Source organism: Arachis hypogaea, chromosome 15 (genome assembly GCF_003086295.3).
Source record: "Arachis hypogaea cultivar Tifrunner chromosome 15, arahy.Tifrunner.gnm2.J5K5, whole genome shotgun sequence".
NCBI classification, from domain to species: Eukaryota; Viridiplantae; Streptophyta; class Magnoliopsida; order Fabales; family Fabaceae; genus Arachis; species Arachis hypogaea.
Window position 1 is genome coordinate 87,149,871 of NC_092050.1, and position 17,241 is coordinate 87,167,111.

At 38.3% G+C, this 17,241-nt stretch overlaps 1 non-coding gene across 1 annotated transcript; it reads right to left on the minus strand.

Moving 5' to 3' along the window:
* Positions 1-8,525: 8,525 nt before the first annotated feature.
* LOC112752501 (small nucleolar RNA R71) lies at positions 8,526-8,633 on the minus strand. The gene has a single exon (XR_003176935.1). It is a non-coding gene; the product is annotated as a small nucleolar RNA R71 (small nucleolar RNA).
* Between the last annotated feature and the right edge of the window lie 8,608 nt (positions 8,634-17,241).

The following is a 17,241-nucleotide window of genomic DNA, read 5'->3' on the forward strand; positions in this document are numbered from 1 at the left end:
TTTGAGCCTATTGTGTAGTTATATCTTCTAACCACTATTTCCCATTCTTGTGTGCATTATTCTCTCTCTATGATTGTAATCCTTGCTTTGTCTAATTCTATATATCCATTACTTTGTGTATGAATGCATTTACATGATTGAAGCCATCATTTCAATAGTCACTTCTCCCAAACGGCCATAACCCTTTTATCTACCATTGCTAACCAATTTTGAGCCCATGATAAACCCTTTTTGTTCTTAAATAGAGCACATCAACAACCCTAAGCGAAAAACAATGAATGTCCCTAGATTTGGATCCTTGATTAGCTTAGGTAAGTGGAGGTGTGTATCATTCAAATGGGAGGGTGTACTTGGGAACTTGGATAGATGTAAAGAGGTGTATTTGTACTTGTAATTGAAAATTCTGGGATTTGGGAACATACTCATGTATTGAATGATTGAACCATAAGCATTGAAACTTTTGTTCATGAAATCCCAAGAAAAAGGGGACCAAAAAGAAAACAATTTTTTTGTGAATATATGAGAATGTAAGAAAAAGAAATAGAAAAAAAATAATAACGTAGAAGAAACAAAAATATGGAAAAAAGAGAATGCAATGAAAAGGGACAAAAATGCCCCAAGACAAAGTAATAATAACAATGCATATGGTATGTAAATTGAAAAGAATGCATGAGTATGCAAAAAGTGAAACGCATAGGTAGCTATGTATTGCATTATAGTTGTATAGGTTGTTGTATGTGTCTAGTGGGATCTTAGGTTAATCAAGGATTCCAATTTTAAGCTCACTTGACCATATACATCCTTACCTTCACCCTAGCCCCATTACAACCCATGAATAAGACCTCATGATATTTGTAAGCATGCATTAAGTAATTGTTGATTGTTAGATGAAAGACAAATCTTGGAAAGCATGATTAGGAGGGGATTGAGTGACGAACCCTATACACTCGAGCGAATAGAGCAGATCCACTTCTGGTGAGGGTTCGATGCTCAACTCCTTGTTCCCGGCTTTCACAAGCGTTCATCGAGCAAGTTATATGCGCTTCATAGTGATGTTCAAATTGGTAGGATTTTTGAACTACATATCATTTTCACCCCGTATGCTCATATGTGTTCTTGGAGGATAGATTTACCCTTGACCAAGTAGATAGATAATTTTACATTAGTTGCATGCATTCATTTAGGAAATTTGCACTTCATAAACCCTTTTCTTACCATGATCTTTGGTCTTTTTATTTTTAAGCATGAGGACATGCTTGGTTTAAGTCTGGGGAGATTTGGTAAACCCCAATTTTGTGGTTTATATTGTGTAGAATTTGGGGGGTTTTGTCAATATTTTTCAAACTTATCCACAAGAATTGCAAGGTTTTGTGTTCACTTCCTAATATTGCTCCATAATGAAAAACATGCTTCTTTTGCCTTAGAATTGCTATATTTTAATCCTCTTTTATTACCATTCGATGTCGTGACGTATTTGTTGAGTGATTTCAGAATTTATAGGGCAAGAATGGCCTAGAAGAGAGAAAGAAAGCATGCACAAGAGGAAGGAACATGAATATTTGGATTTCGAAAATTTCAGCATGGGCGCGCACGCGCACCTAGCGCGCACATGCGGATGTGGACAGCTGGAAGTGGCGCGTGAAAATTGGCGCATCCGCACAAATTAGAGAAATCCACACCGGCGCGCACGCGTACATGGTGTGCACACGTGGATCGCAAAATCAATCAGTGCGCACGCACGCATGGCGCGTACGCGCAATAAGATGCACGTGACCTCATTAAAAGAAATCATGCCTGGCGATTTCTAAGGCTCAAGAGGCCCAAATTCAAGCTGGTTTTGCATAGAAAAGACCCAAGGATGCTAGGGAGAAAGGGGGAGGGGATCATTCATTCACACTGAGACTCAATTTTTAGCTAATTTTTTGTTCTTGTTATTCTAGAGAGAGAACCCTTGTTCCTCTCTAGATCTAGTTTGATTTGATCTTCCCTTGTTGAATTTTGAATTGGATATTGTTAATTACTAGTTTTGATTGCTTAATTTGAATTCCTTAGCATAATTTTGTTTAGATCTTGTGTTAGATTTATATTTTCTTTGTTAGATTTATATTTTCTTGTCAATTGTCATTTTGTTTAGATCTTATGTTACATTGATGATTTTCATGGTTAATTGTGTTGTTTGAGTGATTGTATGTTGATAATTGTTAGTGGGTACTTGTTAATTTCAATTTAATTGCAATTTGAATATATTTTTTAGTAATGCTTACCATGTGTTTGATGAAATATTTCCCTTGATTATGGAGTAGTTCTCTTTATTCTTGGCCTAGGCTAAGGGAATTGGGTAAACTTGAGTCATTGGGTCTAATGGATTTGATGATTTGAGAACCCTTAGTGGTCAATTTGATAGCCATTGACACTAGCCTACTACTAAGTCAATTAGTAGCTAGGCTAGACCTTATGGGTTGATGTTGACTAAACCATTTAACATACTTCAAATATAGAAGTAGATTTAATGAGTTTGATTCCTCATAATTGTCAAGATATGGTTATTAGACAAGGATAGTGACCCCGATTCCCATGTCTAGCCAAGAGTTGCTTTATTATTCGTATTTGAAAACCCCAAAAATCCTAATTGCTTGTCTTAGTTATAGTTATTTGGTTAGTCTTAGAGTAGAACTATCTTGGATGTTATCTTATTAGTTTGGAATTGCAAACATTCTGCTTTAGTTATTTGAATTAGTTTCTTGCATTTCAAGATTACTTGCTTGTTAGGATTCTTAGTTTAATTTCTTGCTCATGACTTGCAACCCCGGAATTCTAACCAATGTTGATGCGTATGTTTTCCCATTCCTTGTGAGACGACCCGAGGTTTGAATACTTCGGTTACTTTTATTGGGGTTGAACTTGTGACAACCAATTCCTTCAAAATTTGATTCACGGATTATTTTTTGGTTGATGGCTATACTTGCAACGAATCTTGTGAAATTCCTTACCGACGGTATTCCGCCCCTATCAAAGACTCTGTATGGCTCTGCCTTCTCTACTCTATAGGGGCCTTCCCACCTTGACCTCAGCTTGCCTGGCATGAGCCTCAACCTTAAGTTGTAAAGGAGAACTAGCTCCCTAGGTCTGAACTCTCTTCTCTTTATATGCTTGTCATGCATAACCTTCACCTTCTCTTTATATAACCTAGAAATGTCATATGCTTCGAGTCGAAGGGTCTCCAGTTCTGCCAGTTGTAGCTTCCTTTCAGCACCGGCCTTCTCAAATCCCATGTTGCATTCTCTTACAGCCTAGAAAGCCTTGTGTTCCACCTCCACTAGGAGGTGACAAGCCTTTCCGTATACTAAGCGGAAGGGGCTCATTCCTATGGGCATCTTGTATGCTGTCCGATAAGACCAGAGCGCATCTACAAGTCTGGTGCTCCAGTCCTTCCTATGAGGCTTGACTATCTTTTGCAAAATACGCTTGATCTCTCTGTTAGACACCTCTGCTTGCCCATTGGTCTAGGGATGATAAGCTGTAGCTACCTTGTGAATGATGCCATGTCTCTTTAGTAGGCCTGTCAATCTCCTGTTACAAAAGTGAGTGCCTTGATCACTCACAATTGCTGGCGGTGACCCAAAGTGACAGATAATATGATTTCTAACAAAAGAGACAACGGTGTTAGCATCATCAGTACGGGCAGGAATTGCTTCCACCCATTTAGAAACATAATCTATAGCTAACAGTATATATAAGAAACTACTAGAGTTTGGGAATGGACCCATGAAGTCAATGCCCCAAACATCAAAAATTTCATAGAATAGCATAAGCTGTTGGGGCATCTCATCCCTCTTGGATATATTTCCAAACCTTTGGCATGGAGAACAAGATTTACAGAAGGCGGTAGCATCTTTAAAAAGAGTGGGCCACCATAATCCACATTCTAAAATTTTTCTAGTTGTTCTTTGAGGACCAAAATGTCCACCACTCTCAGAAGAGTGGCAGGCCTATAAAATGGACTGGAATTCTGATTGAGGCACACACCTTCTAATTATCTGGTCAGCACCATACCTCCATAAATATGGGTCATCCCATATATAATATTTGGACTCACTTTTCAGCTTGTTCCTTTGATGCTTAGTAAAATTGGGAGGGAAGGTATGACTAACTAAATAGTTAGCTATAGGCGCATACCAAGGAACTACTTTAGATATTGCGTGCAAGCTATCAAATGGAAAAGCATTATTGATACGAGTGGTGTCATCCTTAATGTGCTCAAGGCGACTCAAGTGGTCTGCCACTAAATTCTGGGAACCACTCCTATCCTTAATTTCTAAATCAAATTCTTGCAGCAGCAATATCCAACGTATTAGCCTTGGTTTGGACTCTTTTTTAGCTAATAAATATTTTAGAGCTGCATGGTCTGAGTACACTACCACCTTAGTACCAAGTAAATAGGCTCGGAATTTATCCAGAGCAAAAATGATGAGCGGATAATTTATACGCTTTTTGGCATTGTTTTTAGTGTGTTTTTAGTAGGATCTAGTTACTTTTAGGGATGTTTTCATTAGTTTTTATGTTAAATTCACATTTCTAGACTTTACTATGAGTTTGTGTGTTTTTCTGTGATTTCAGGTATTTTCTGGCTGAAATTGAGGGACTTGAGCAGAAATCAGATTCAGAGGTTGCAAAAGGACTGCTGATGCTGTTGGATTCTGACCTCCCTGCACTCAAAGTAGATTTTCTGGAGCTACAGAACTCGAAATGGCGCGCTTCCAATTGCGATGGAAAGTAGACATCCAGGGCTTTCCAGAAATATATAATAGTCCATACTTTGGCCAAGAATTGACGACGTAAACTGGCGTTCAACGCCAGCCTTCTGCCCAAATCTGGCGTCCAGCGCCAGAAAAGGATCCAAAACCAGAGTTGAACGCCCAAACTGGCACAGAAACTGGCGTTCAACTCCACAAATGGCCTCTGCACGTGCAACACTCAGGCTCAGCCCAAACACACACCAAGTGGGCCCCGGAAGTGGATTTATGCATCAATTACTTACTCATGTAAACCCTAGTAGCTAGTTTATTATAAATAGGACCTTTTACTATTGTATTAGGCATCTTTGGATTACCTTATGATCCTTTGATCACGTTTTAGGGGGCTGGCCATCTCGGCCATGCCTGGACCTTTCACTTATGTATTTTCAACGGTAGAGTTTCTACACTCCATAGATTAAGGTGTGGAGCTCTGCTGTTCCTCAAGGATTAATGCAAAGTACTACTGTTTTCTATTCAATTCTTCTTATTTCACTTCTAAGATATCCATTCGCACCCAAGAACATGATGAAGGTGATGATTATGTGTGACGCTCATCATCCTTCTCCCTTATGAACGCGTGCCTGACAAACACTTCCGTTCTACATGAAATAAGCTAGAATGAATATCTCTTAGATCTCCTAACCGGAATCTTCGTGGCGTAAGCTAGAATGATGGAGGCATTCGAGAGAATCCGGAAAGTCTAAACCTTGTCTGTGGTATTCCGAGTAGGATTCAATGACTGAATGACTGTGACGAGCTTCAAACTCGCGATTGCTGGGCGTTAGTGACAGACGCAAAAGGAGGGTGAATCCTATTCCAGCATGATCGAGAACCGACAGATGATTGGCCGTGCTGTGACAGAGCATGTGAGCATATCTTTCACTGAGAGGAGGGGATGTAGCCACTGACAACGGTGATGCCCTTGCATAAAGCCAGCCATGGAAAGGAGTAAGACAGATTGGATGAAGATAGCAGGAAAGCAGAGGTTCAGAGGAACGAAAAGCATCTCTATTCGCTTATCTGAAATTCCTACCAATGATTTACATAAGTACCTCTATCCCTATTCTATTATTTAATATTCGAAAACTCCATAATTATTTTATATCCGCCTGACTGAGATTTACAAGGTGACCATAGCTTGCTTCATACCAACAATCTCCGTCGGATTCGACCCTTACTCACGTAAGGTATTACTTGGACGACCCAGTGCACTTGCTGGTTAGTTGTATCGAAGTTGTGACAAATTATGAGTGTGTAATCACGATTACGCGCACCAAGTTGCTCACATTGCCAGGGATTGTTCGAGCCTGGACATCACAATTTCGTGCACCAAGTTTTTGGCGCCGTTGCCGGGGATTGTTTGAGTTTGGACAACTGACGGTTCATCTTGTTGCTCAGATTAGGTAATTTTCTTTTTATTTTCTTTTCAAAAATTTTTCAAAAATATTTTCAAAATTTTCTCATCTGTTTTCGAAAAAAAAAAATAAAAATGTTTTCAAAAAAAATTATTCAAAATTTTTAAGAATAAATTCATTAGGACTGAGGCTTGCAATTTGTTATCAAGAGCAAATTAGTTGTTACTCATCCACCTGCTGCTGATCCATGATCACCTGCTGAAGCTTGGCTGGCCATTGGCCATGTCTAGTGTTTTGGACTGGAGCTTTCTTTGAAAGCTTGGCTGGCTAGTGAGCCATGTCTAATTCCTGGACTGAAGCTTTAGACTAAGAATGCAAGATTCCTGGAATTCATATTAAAAATTTTGGAATCCTTATTTTTCTTTTTCATATAATTTTCGAAAAATATAAAATAAAAATCCAAAAAAAATTAAAAAATCATAAAAATCAAAAATATTTTTCTGTTTCTTGTTTGAGTCTTGTGTCATGTTATAAGTTTGGTGTCACTTGCATATGCATCTAGCATTTTTCGAAAATATCATGCATTCATAGTGTTCTTCATGATCTTCAAGTTTTTCTTGGTAAGTCTTCTTGTTTGATCTTGATGATTTTTTGTTTTGTATCTTTTCATGTTTATCATATGCATTCTTGAATTCTTAGTGTCTAAGCATTAAAGAATTCTAAGTTTGGTGTCTTGCATGTTTTCTGTGCATTAAAAATTTTTCAAAATTATGTCTATGATGTTCATCTTGACATTCAAAGTGTTCTTGGTGTTCATCTTGACATTCATAGCATTCTTGCATGCATCACATGTTTTGATCTAAAAATTTCATGCATTGCATATTTTTCATGTTTTTCATAAAAATTTCAAAAATCAAAAAAATATCTTTCCCTTTTTCTCTCATCAAATTTGAAAATTGAGTTGACTTTTTCAAAAATTTTTAAAATCAAGTTGTTTCTCATAAGTCAAATCAAATTTTCAAATTTGAAAATCTTATCTTTTTCAAAATCTTTTTCAAAAATCAAATCTTTTTCAAAATTTTTAGTTATTTTCGAAAATTCCAAAAATATTTTTCAAAAATCTTTTTCTTATTTTTTATACCAAATTTTCGAAAATAACATAATCAATTAATGTTTTGATTCAAAAATTTGAAGTTTGTTACTTGCTTGTTAAGAAAGATTCAAACTTTAAGTTCTAGAATCATATCTTGTGATTTCTTATGAATCAAGTCATTAATTGAGATTTTAAAAATCAAATCTTTTCTCAAAAACTAATTTCTATCATATCTTTTCAAAAATATCTTCTTATCTTATCTTTTTCAAAAATATCTTTTCAAAATATCTTTTCTAACTTCCTAACTTCTTATCTTTTCAAAATTTGTTTCAACTAACTAACTAACTTTTTGTTTGTTTCTTAACTTTTTCAAAACTACCTAACTAACTGTCTCTCTCTAATTTTCGAAAATATCTTCCCTCTTTTTCAAAAATTTCTTTTTTATTAACTAATTATTTTTATTTTTAAATTTTAAAAAATTTTTCGAAAATTTCTAACATTTTTCAAAAACCATTTTTCAAAAATCACTAACTCTTTTTCAAAATAATTTTCGAAAATTATCCCTCTCTCATCCTATTCTATTTATTCATTCATTAACTAACATCTCTTCCTCACATCATCACCAAATTCGAACCCCCTCTTCTATCTGTGTTCGAATTTCTTCTTCTTTTCTTCTACTAACAATAAGGATCCTCTTTACTGTAACATAGAGGATTCCTCTTCTTTTCTTTTTCTCTCCTCTTTCTTATGAGCAGGGACAGAGAAAAAGGCATTCTTGTTGAAGCTGATCCAGAACCTGAAAGGACTCTGAAGAGAAAATTAAGAGAAGCTAAATTACAACAATCCAGAGACAACTTGATTGAAAATTTCGAACAAGTAAAGGAGATGGCAGCCGAACCCAACAACAATGCAAGGAGAATGCTTGGTGACTTCACTGCACCTAATTCCAATTTACATGGAAGAAGCATCTCCATTCCTGCCATTGGAGCAAACAACTTTGAGCTGAAACCTCAGTTAGTTTCTCTGATGCAGCAGAACTGCAAGTTTCATGGACTTCCATCTGAAGATCCTTTTCAGTTCTTAACTGAATTCTTGCAGATATGTGATACTGTTAAGATTAATGGAGTAGATCCTGAAGTCTACAGGCTTATGCTTTTCCCTTTTGCTGTAAGAGACAGAGCTAGATTATGGTTGGATTCTCAACCCAAAGACAGCCTGAACTCTTGGGATAAGCTGGTCACGGCTTTCTTAGCCAAGTACTTTCCTCCTCAAAAGCTGAGCAAGCTTAGAGCTGATGTTCAAACCTTCAGACAGAAAGAAGGTGAATCCCTCTATGAAGCTTGGGAAAGATACAAACAGTTGACCAAAAAGTGTCCTTCTGACATGCTTTCAGAATGGACCATCCTGGATATATTCTATGATGGTTTATCTGAGCTATCAAAAATGTCACTGGATACTTCTGCAGGTGGATCCATTCACCTAAAGAAAACGCCTGCAGAAGCTCAAGAACTCATTGACATGGTTGCTAATAACCAGTTCATGTACACTTCTGAAAGGAATCCTGTGAGTAATGGGACGCCTATGAAGAAGGGAGTTCTTGAAGTTGATACTCTGAATGCCATACTGGCTCAGAATAAAATATTGACTCAGCAAGTCAATATGATTTCTCAGAGTCTGCATGGAATGCAAGCTGCATCCAACAGTACTCAAGAGGCATCTTCTGAAGAAGAAGCCTATGATCCTGAGAACCCTGCAATAGCAGAGGTAAATTACTTAGGTGAACCTTATGGAAACACCTATAACTCAACATGGAGAAATCATCCCAATTTCTCATGGAAGGATCAAAAGCCCCAACAAGGCTTTAATAATGGTGGAAGAAACAGGTTTAGCAATAGCAAGCCTTTTCCACCATCAACTCAGCAACATAGAGAGAACTCTGAACAAAATGCTTCTAATTTAGCAAATCTAGTCTCTGATCTATCTAAGGCCACTGTAAGTTTCATGAATGAAACAAGGTCTCCCATTAGAAATCTGGAAGCACAAGTGGGCCAGCTGAGTAAAAGGATCACTAAAATCCCTCCTAGTATTCTCCCAAGCAATACAGAAGAGAACCCAAAAGGAGAATGCAAGGCCATTGACATAAGCGCCATGGCCGAACCTGTGAGGAGAGGAGAGGACGTGAATCCCAAGGAGGAAGACCTCCTGGGACGTTCAGTGGTCAATAAGGAGCTTCCCTCTGGGGAACCAAAGGACTCTGAGGCTCATCTAGAGACCATAGAGATTCCATTGAACCTCCTTATACCCTTCATGAGCTTTGATGAGTATTCCTCTTCAGAAGAGAATGAGGATGTTACTGAAGAGCAAACTGCCAAATTTCTTGGTGCAATCATGAAGCTGAATGCCAAATTATTTGGCATTGATACTTGGGAAGTTGAACCTTCCTTGTTCATCAATGAACTAAGTGATCTGGATCAACTGACATTGCCTCAGAAGAAACAGGATCCTGGAAAGTTCACAATACCCTGTACCATAGGCACCATGATCTTTAAGGCTCTGTGTGACCTTGGTTCAGGAATAAACCTCATGCCCCTCTCTGTAATAGAGAAACTGGGAATCTATGGGGTGCAAGCTGCTAAAATCTCACTAGAGATGGCAGACAGCTCAAGAAAACAGGCTTATGGACAAGTAGAAGATGTATTAGTAAAGGTTGAGGGCCTTTACATACCTACTGATTTCATAAGTCCTGGATACTGGAAAGGAAGAGGATGAATCCATCATCCTAGGAAGACCTTTCCTGGCCACAGCAAGAGCTGTGATTGATGTTGACAGAGGTGAAATAGTCCTTCAATGGAATGAAAACTCCCTTGTGTTTAAAACTCAAGGATCTCCCTCTGCAACCATGGAGAAGAAGCAGAAAAAGCTTCTCTCAAGGCAGAGTCAACCAGAGCCCCCACAGTCAAACTCTAAGTTTGGTGTTGGGAGGCCACAACCAAACTCTAAGTTTGGTGTTGAACTCCCATATCCAAACTCTAGGTTTGGTGTTGGAGAGTCTCAACAAAGCTCTGCACATCTGTGAGGCTCCATGAGAGCCCTCTGTCAAGCTATTGACATTAAAGAAGCGCTTGTTGGGAGGCAACCCAATGTTTATCTAATTCTTATTTTTATTGTTTTTCATGTTTTCTTAGGTTCATGATCATGTGGAGTCACAAAATAAATAGAAAAATTGAAAACGGAATCAAAAACAGCAGAAGAAAAATCACACCCTGGAGGAACATCTGCCTGGCGTTCAAACGCCAGAACAGAGCATGGTTCTGGCGCTGAACGCCCAAAATGGGCAACATCCTGGCGCTGAACGCCCAGAACAAGCATGGTTCTGGCGTTCAACGCCAGAAATGGCAGCAAATGGGCGTTGAACGCCCAAAATGGGCACCAACCTGGCGCTGAACGCCCAGAGTTGTGTGCAAGGGCATTTTACATGCCTAAATTGGTGCAGGGATGTAAATGCCTTGACACCTCAAGATCTGTGGACCTCACAGGATCATCTCAGGATCTGTGGACCCAACAGGATCCCCACCTACCTCCAACCACTCTCTTCTCTCTTCTCAATCATCCTCTATTCCCAACAAACACTCTTCCCTATTAACCCTTTACCACTCACATCCATACACCCACTACCTTCAAAATTCAACATCTCTCTCTCTCTCTCTCTCTCTCCCAATCCCACCCATATGGCCGAATACACACTCCCATCCATCTCCTTCATATCTTCTTCTTCTTTCTTCTTTTGCTCGAGGGCGAGCAACATTCTAAGTTTGGTGTGGTAAAAGCATAGCTTTTTTTGTTTTTTTTCCATAACCATTGATGGCACCTAAGGCCAGAGAAACCCCTAGAAAGAGGAAAGGGAAGACAAAAGCTTCCATCAAGGGTCTATAGCTCAGTGGTAGAACATTTGACTGCAAATCAAGAGATCCCTGAGATACATCAGGGGATACATTTTCTTCCACACAATTATTGGAAGCAACTAAGGGGGGAACATCAAGAGCACTCCATCATCCTTCATGAAATCAGAGAAGATCTAAAAGCAATGAAGGAGGAGCAACAAAGACAAGGAAGAGACATAGAAGAGCTCAAGGACATCATTGGTTCCTCAAGAAGGAAACGCCACCATCACTAAGGTGGATTCATTCCTTGTTCTTATTTCTTCTGTTTTTCGTTTTCTATGCTACGTGCTTATCTATGTTTGTGTCTTCATTACATGATCATTAGTAATTAGTAACTTTGTCTTAAAGATATGAATGTCCTATGAATCCATCACCTCTCTTAAATGACAAATGTTTTAATTCAAAAGAACAAGAAGTACATGAGTTTCGAATTTATCCTTGAACTTAGCTTAATTATATTGATGTGGTGACAATGCTTCTTGTTTTCTGAATGTATGCTTGAACAGTGCATATGTCTTTTGAAGTTGTTGTTTAAGAATGTTAAATATGTTGGCTCTTGAAAGAATGATGACTAGGAGACATGTTATTTGATAATCTGAAAAATCATAAAAATGATTCTTGAAACAAGAAAAAGCAGCAAAAAAACAAAGCTTGCAGAAAAAAAAAGAAGAAAAAAAAATTAGGCGAAAAAAAAAAAAAAAGCATGCAGAAAAAGCCAAAAGCTCTTAAAACCAAGAGGCAAGAGCAAAAAGCCAATAACCCTTAAAACCAAAAGGCAAGGGCAAATAAAAAGGATCCCAAGGCTTTGAGCATCAGTGGATAGGAGGGCCTAAAGGAATAAAATCCTGGTCTAAGCGGCTAAACCAAGCTGTCCCTAACCATGTGCTTGTGGCGTGTAGGTGTCAAGTGAAAACTTGAGACTGAGCGGTTAAAGTCAAGGTCCAAAGCAAAAGAAGAGTGTGCTTAAGAACCCTGGACACCTCTAATTGGGGACTTTAGCAAAGCTGAGTCACAATCTGAAAAGGTTCACCCAATTATGTGTCTGTGGCATTTATGTATCCGGTGGTAATACTGGAAAACAAAGTGCTTAGGGCCACGGCTAAGACTCATAAAGAAGCTGTGTTCAAGAATCATCATACTGAACTAGGAGAGTCAATAACACTATTTGAAATCTGAAGTTCCTATAGATGCCAATCATTCTGAACCTCAATGGATAAAGTGAGATGCCAAAACTATTCAAGAGGCAAAAAGCTATAAGTCCCGCTCATATGATTGAAGCTCTGTTTCATTGATAGTTTGGAATTTATAGTATATTCTCTTCTTTTTATCCTATTTGATTTCAGTTGCTTGGGGACAAGCAACAATTTAAGTTTGGTGTTGTGATGAGCGGATAATTTATACGCTTTTTGGCATTGTTTTTAGTGTGTTTTTAGTAGGATCTAGTTACTTTTAGGGATGTTTTCATTAGTTTTTATGTTAAATTCACATTTCTGGACTTTACTATGAGTTTGTGTGTTTTTCTGTGATTTCAGGTATTTTCTGGCTGAAATTGAGGGACTTGAGCAGAAATCAGATTCAGAGGTTGCAAAAGGACTGCTGATGCTGTTGGATTCTGACCTCCCTGTACTCAAAGTAGATTTTCTGGAGCTACCGAACTCGAAATAGCGCGCTTCCAATTGCGATGGAAAGTAGACATCTAGGGCTTTCCAGCAATATATAATAGTCCATACTTTGGCCAAGAATTGACGACGTAAACTGGCGTTCAACGCCAGCCTTCTGCCCAAATCTGGCGTCCAGCGCCAGAAAAGGATCCAAAACCAGAGTTGAACGCCCAAACTGGCACAGAAACTGGCGTTCAACTCCACAAATGGCCTCTGCACGTGCAACACTCAGGCTCAGCCCAAACACGCACCAAGTGGGCCCCGGAAGTGGATTTATGCATCAATTACTTACTCATGTAAACCCTAGTAGCTAGTTTATTATAAATAGGACCTTTTACTATTGTATTAGGCATCTTTGGATTACCTTATGATCCTTTGATCACGTTTTAGGGGGCTGGCCATCTCGGCCATGCCTGGACCTTTCACTTATGTATTTTCAACGGTAGAGTTTCTACACTCCATAGATTAAGGTGTGGAGCTCTGCTGTTCCTCAAGGATTAATGCAAAGTACTACTGTTTTCTATTCAATTCTTCTTATTTCGCTTCTAAGATATCCATTCGCACCCAAGAACATGATGAAGGTGATGATTATGTGTGACGCTCATCATCCTTCTCCCTTATGAACGCGTGCCTGACAAACACTTCCGTTCTACATGAAATAAGCTAGAATGAATATCTCTTAGATCTCCTAACCGGAATCTTCGTGGCGTAAGCTAGAATGATGGAGGCATTCGAGAGAATCCAGAAAGTCTAAACCTTGTCTGTGGTATTCCGAGTAGGATTCAATGACTGAATGACTGTGACGAGCTTCAAACTCGCGATTGCTGGGCGTTAGTGACAGACGCAAAAGGAGGGTGAATCCTATTCCAGCATGATCGAGAACCGACAGATGATTGGCCGTGCTGTGACAGAGCATGTGAGCATATCTTTCACTGAGAGGAGGGGATGTAGCCACTGACAACGGTGATGCCCTTGCATAAAGCCAGCCATGGAAAGGAGTAAGACAGATTGGATGAAGATAGCAGGAAAGCAGAGGTTCAGAGGAACGAAAAGCATCTCTATTCGCTTATCTGAAATTCCTACCAATGATTTACATAAGTACCTCTATCCCTATTCTATTATTTAATATTCGAAAACTCCATAATTATTTTATATCCGCCTGACTGAGATTTACAAGGTGACCATAGCTTGCTTCATACCAACAATCTCCGTGGGATTCGACCCTTACTCACGTAAGGTATTACTTGGACGACCCAGTGCACTTGCTGGTTAGTTGTATCGAAGTTGTGACAAATTATGAGTGTGTAATCACGATTACGCGCACCAAGTTGCTCACGTTGCCAGGGATTGTTCGAGCCTGGACATCACAATTTCGTGCACCAAAAAACAATAGCCATAAGCTCTTTTTCAGTGGTAGTATAATTAGACTGAGCAACGTCTAAGGTCTTAGGAGCATAAGCTATTACAAAAGGATCCTTACCTTCACGCTGGGCCAGCGCCGCTCCTACTGCATGGTTGGAGGCATCACACATAATCTCAAAAGGCTGGCTCCAATCTGGTCCTCTCACAATCGAAGCTTGAGTCAAGGCGATCTTCAGCTTATCAAATGCTTCCATGCAGTCCTCACTCAGCTTGAACTCAACATCCTTCTGCAGCAGTCTGGATAAAGGCAGTGCTACTGATGAGCGGATAATTTATACCCTTTTTGGCATTGTTTTTACATAGTTTTTAGTATGTTTTAGTTACTTTTTATTATATTTTTATTAATTTTTATTCAAAAATAACATTTATGGACTTTACTATGAGTTTCTGTGTTTTTCTATGATTTCAGGTATTTTCTGGCTGAAATTGAAGGACTTGAGCAAAAATCTGATTCAGAGGCTGAAAAAGGACTGCAGATGCTGTTGGATTCTGACCTCCTTGCACTCGAAGTGGATTTTCTAGAGCTACAGAAGCCCAATTGGTGCACTCTTAATTCGTTAGAAAGTAGACATTCTGGGCTTTCCAGCAATATATAATAGTCCATACTTTTTCCGAGATTTGATGGTCCAAACTGACGTTTAAAGTCAGCCTAAAAATTCTGGCGTAAAACGTCCAAACTGGCACCAGAATTAGAGTTAAACGCCCAAACTGGCACCAAAGCTGGCGTTTAACTCCAGGAATAGTCTAAGCACGAAAAAGCTTCAATGCTAGCCCCAAGCACACACCAAGTGGGCCCCGGAAGTGGATTTCTGCACTATCTGCACTTCGTTACTCATTTTCTGTAACCCTAGGTTACTAGTTTAGTATAAAAACTACTTTTAGAGATTCATTTTACGTCTTTTGACCCGTCTTTGGTTGATCTTATGCTATTATAGATCATTGTACACGTTTGGAGGCTGGCCTCATGGCCATGCCTAGACCTTTCACTTATGTATTTTCAACGGTGGAGTTTCTACACCCCATAGATTAAGGTGTGGAGCTCTGTTGTTTTTAATGAATTAATGCAATTACTACTGTTTTCTATTCAATTCACGCCTACTTCTTCTCCAAGATATACTCTCGTACTTAATTCAGTTAAGTCAGAATGAAGGGGTGACCCGTGACAATCACCCAATCATCGTTACTCGCTTTACCAAGGTTGCGTGCTTGACAACCACAAAGTGATCTGCACGATATTCAACGTAGTCATTGGACGACAGCTGGAGTATATTCTCTTCGTGGTATAGGCTAGAATAAAGGCAGCATTCCTGGGATCCAGAATGTCTAAACCTTGTCTGTGGTATTCCGAGTAGGATCCGGGATCCGGAAAGTCTAAACCTTGTCTGTGTTATTCCGAGTAGGATCTGGGAAGGGATGACTGTGACGAGCTTCAAACCTGCGAATGTGGGGCACAAATGACACTGTGCAAAAGGACAATGGTCCTATTCCGACGCTAGCAGGAACCGACAGATGATTAGCCGTGCGGTGACAGCGCATATGGATTTGTTTTCATCTGAGAGGATCATACAGCTTGCCATGGAAGGAGGTAACGCATGGTTGGAAGAAGGCAATAGGAAAGCAGAGGTTCTGAAGCAACAAAGCATCTCCAGACACTTATCTGAAATTCCCACCAATGAATTACATAAGTAACTTTATCTTATTTTATATTTTATTTATATTTTAATTATCAAAACCTCATAACCATTTGAATCTGCCTCACTAAGATTTACAAGGATGACCATAGCTTACTTCAAGCTGACAATCTCCATGGGATCGACCCTTAATCACGTAATGTTTATTACTTGGACGACCCAGTGCACTTGCTGGTTAGTTATGCGGAGTTGTGAAAAAGAGTTGAGATTACGATCGTGCGTACCAAGTTGTTGGCGCAGTTGAGATCACGATTTCGTGCACCAAGTTTTTGGTGCCGTTGCCGGGGATTGTTCGAGTTTGGACAACTGACGGTTCAACTTGTTGCTCAGATTAAGTAATTTTATTTTAATTTTAAGCTTTTTGTTTTTATTCTTTTTATTTTTGAAAAAAATAAAAAAAAAGAAATAAATATACAAAAACAAAAAAAATTATTTTGTTCTTCAGAATTTTTAAGAATGAATTCTAGAGTTTCAGATGATGCTTTTATCATCACAGGAGCTAGTTGATTCCCATCAATTTGGCTGTTGTATGTCATGTCCTACTGAAGCTTGGCTAGCCACGTCTAATCTTTTTAGACTGAAGCTTTAGACTAACATTGCATGATTCCTGGAATTCGTATTAAAAATTTTGAATTTCTTTATTTTCTTTTTCCAAATTAATTTTCAAAAAATACAAAAAAAATATAAAATCATAAAAACCAAAAATTTTGTGTTTCTTGTTTGAGTCTAATGTCAAATTTTAAGTTTGGTGTCAATTGCACTTTTTTTAATTTATCTTAAAAATTTTTGAAAATCCATGCATATGTTCTTCATGATCTTCAAGTTGTTCCTGATGAATTTCCTTGTTTGATCTTTAAATTTTTCTTGTTTGGTGTCTTTTCTTGTTTTTCATATGCATTTTTGAATTATTAGTGTCTAAAGGATAAAAATTTTTAAGTTTGGTGTCTTGCGTGTTTTTCTTTTCTTAAAAATTTTCAAAAATATGTTCTTGATGTTCATCTTGATCTTCAAAGTGTTCTTGGTGTTCATCTTGACATTCAAGGTGTTCTTGCATGCATTACATGTTTTGATCTTAAAATTTTTTGTTTTTTTCTCTTTTCTTATTAAAATTCAAAAATAAAAAAATATCTTTTCCTTATTTTGCTCATACATTTCGAAATTTTGAATTGATTTGGTCATAAAATTTTAAAATTTAGTTGTTTCTTGTTAGTCAAGTCAAAATTTCAATTTAAAATTTCTATCTTCTTCAAATCTTTTTCAAAAATCAAATCTTTTTCATTTT